Raw genomic sequence first — 3,974 nt, forward strand, 5'->3', positions numbered from 1 at the left:
GGGGGGGGGGGTTTGCAAACATCCCCACCCTATATTTAACTATAAAAAATCTCCGTTTAATTTTCAAAAATATAAAATAATGTTTTATATAATCAAACCAAACGGAACTGATTAATACCACTTGAAAAAGTAGAATCTAAGAAGATGAGATGTATATAAATTTAGTAATTGAACAACTCTTTAATATCGACACTTTGTACAACACTATCATGAGCAAGCGTGTAGAAAGACCAAGAAGGCACAAACTAAAAGACTAACACATGGTGGACATAGAACGGATAAAATAATAAAAAGATAATGAGTTGTAGGGATGGTAGTTTGATCCGTCCCCAGTGGTTACCAGGTTCCCTCAACCTTGTCGAGAGCGGGGATTCCCGCATAACCGAGTCTCTGCCCTCCGGTTCCTGGATAGTAATATATTGTCTCTACTGGTTAGGGATGGGAACGGGGACGGGGTTGATATCCCCCACATCAACTTGATCTGGGTTTATTACATATAGATAAAGTTCGGATTTCATCCTTACTGTCCATTTTGACGATTACTTTATTTAATCGGTTTTCTTGTCACATGTTTGTCAATTCCCAATATACTTTATCCATTTGTTTAACGGTTGTTAACTTTTTCACTCAAATCCAATTAAATAAGAGCATTTTGGTCGTTCTTTACATAAAACATAATACACTTGATAAATAGAGTAAATTACGGATTTGGTTCTTATGGCCTTAAGTTCTCTTTGATGTGGTCCTCAAAGTATGCATTTTCGTAACATTTTGGTCCTTGTCATTAATAAGTGTTAATTCCCATCTGTTAAGTGAGGATAATTTGGTCATTTGCCATTTTTCTTTTTTCTCGTTTAGATAATATATATATATATATATATATATAGGGATCCATTCAAGAGATAACTAACTAGTTTGTGGTAACCGTGAGATCAAATCTCAACCAAAAATCAATAGATAAATTAGAAAATTAGAAAACTTTGGTAATTTTTGAATTAAAATTTTAATCCAATCTCAACAACAAATCAATAGATAAATTAGAAAATTTATAAATTTTGAATTAAAATTTTAATGCAAGGATATTTTAGATATTTTCTCCTCTCTCTCTATATTAACCCCCTCCCCTCACTCTTTGGAAACAAAATAAGAGAAGGGCACACATAGTCAAATACATATCAAGAACTCAAAATCACACCTACATCTAAACCATACCTAAAATTAAAACAAACCCAACTTTAAGCCCACCCTTCCCCTTCCTATTGAACCTCCCGTATCTGACACGCTTTTGGCAACATCTCCCCCATCTCCGGTGACCTCCACCCACACCCGAGGTCTCAACCTTCTTGTTAGTCCCGAAGGGTAAGACAATAAACAGAAAGTAATTGTAGAAGGGGGGGGGGGGGTTGAATACAATTACACAGATTTTTTTCAACTTTTTAATTCTTATTTATTTATATCAAGAATTAATACACACAGAAAAACAAAAGATTGTTGCGGAAGATAGGAAAGGAAAACCTAACCTAAACAATCTTACAAAGAGAAGAACTTTCAAGAACAACACAGAGAGTTCTTGAAAGGAATTGAAGAACACTAAGAATCTTCACACACAGGAGAGTTAGGGAGTAGCCGATTGCTTTGAGAGTGCACAGAGTAATCTTTCAAAAGCCTTCTGTGTGCATGGGAGAAGCACACTGTCTTTATATACTGCCTTCAACATTTAATGCATGGGGACACTTGTCACTTGGGGATAAGAAGGCAGGGGTTGACCTGACCAATGTTGATATCTCATTTTCATCGTACACTGCATGCATACAACACAGTTCATGCAGAGACAAACTTGCACAGTTCATGTAGAGACAAACCTTGCAGAGATATGGTCAGTCTGTAGGAAGATCTCCTTTGGATGGATATGAACAAGTCTTCGGTCCATGGAGATTTTCAATCTTCGGTCCATGATCTTCAAACTTAAGTCCATGAAGATTTTCAATCTTCGGTCCATGATCTTCAATCTTGAGTCCATGAAGATTTTCAATCTTCGGTCCATGATCTTCAATCTTGAGTCCATGAAGATTTTCAATCTTCGGTCYATGAAGATCTTCCTTCAATCGGCTTGTAGCTTCAAAATATTTTCAATATGCATTTCAGCTACTTCGGAGTCTTGGTGTGTATATTAGACAGTTGATCCACAACACCGCATCGGTGACCTTCTGTCTTCACATCGGCTAGTCTTCGATTTTGCCAATGGCTTTAAGTATGTACCAAGACTCCAACTTACAAAGAACCAATAACTACTAAGTGTTGCTAAAGTAGAGGAACAGATCAGTGGGTCATCACCAAATCAATAGGTGACCCAACACTTCTTCGTCTACATCTTCTCCGGAGAAGAATCAAGAACTCAAACCAGGTGATGAATCGACATCCCAGATGTACGTATATGTGTGTGTGTGTATATATATATATATATACACACTTGGATTTATTTGAGGTTGTGCATTCTTCATGACACCCATAAGATCTTCTTGGAGTCTTGGATTAGTTTCTTTTTATTGCACGATCATACTTCATGCAACGAACCTCCAAATACATTAATTCACTTGAAAACACATCAAACTTTCAAAATACCAAACCTCCACTTCACAAGAGAAACACGTGTAACCTCTTTCGCATGATAAAAACACAACCCCTTCACATGAAAAACACTACTAATATTTACATAACTTTGCTAACTTTCACAAGGTTCTCACAAAAATTCATTTTTTTCCTTTTTAAACATATTTATCTCCATCTTCGAATATATTACATTCTCATTGACTTGCGGTAATACCTTAACATGTTGCTTCTTTATATATAGACTTATTTTATTTTACTTATAATTATATAATCAAGTTTAATTATAATATATATAATTGTAGATTCAATTTCAGTTATAACAAACTAAAACAATCAATAAATTGGTCGTTATATTATTTTAAAGTTTTTAATTCAACTTCATAATATAAAATATATATAGTAAATTCATATCATTAGCTTTCATTGTTATTTTAAAGTCAACTAATATAAAATAATTTTTAATCTGAATATAATTTTTGCAAAAATAGAGGAAAGTTAAAATGAACCAACTCTATTACATAATACAAGAATATTCTGTGAATTATGTATATAAAAAAATTCGTAAAAAGAGGGTGGGCCAAATTAAGCCAACCTCATGATTTGACATAAAAGTACCCACTCTTCTTTCATATATTGATTCCCTACTTCCAGTTTTGCATCTACTCAATCCTTATTTTGTCACTTCACTTACTTTTGGTTTCTCTTTTAATATATATATATTGATATTGATGATTGATTTATTTATGACAAATACCATTGATTCTGTTTTATTATTATGATGTGTATATGTAAAAATTATGTTTATAATATAACTTATAAACGTTGTTTTAAAACATAATTTTATTAAAACTGTTAACAAAATGCAATTAAGTAGGCACAAAATAAGTGTATTCTAATTTTGATTTTTATATTAAGAGGGACGATGAAAATAACCAACCTATAAGTCACATTTCAAGATTTGATGAATACTCAAAGCTCATTAAACCACCTCATTATCCTTTGGTTGTTCCTTTAATATATATATATATATATATATATATACACACACACATAGGTGGAGGTTCAAACGAAAACACCTCCATTTTATGAGAACGCATGAACACCCTTATCACATGTGATAGTACACGTGATGGGACCCTGTGATGTGCGACGACGTGTTCTACGATTTAGCCCGCACCAAAGGTTGTCTACGTCTGTGTCTCTGATTTAGTATCACATGTGTATCATATCTGATGAAATAACAGTATCACATATGATTGTATATAGTAAAAAGGTGTTCTCATGTTCTCGTAAAATGAAGGTGTTCTCGTTTGAACCTTTCCCTATATATATATATATATATATATATATATATATATAGGGAT

Source organism: Cynara cardunculus (genome assembly GCF_001531365.2).
Source record: "Cynara cardunculus var. scolymus isolate 2C chromosome LG 9, CcrdV1, whole genome shotgun sequence".
Lineage (NCBI taxonomy): Eukaryota > Viridiplantae > Streptophyta > Magnoliopsida > Asterales > Asteraceae > Cynara > Cynara cardunculus.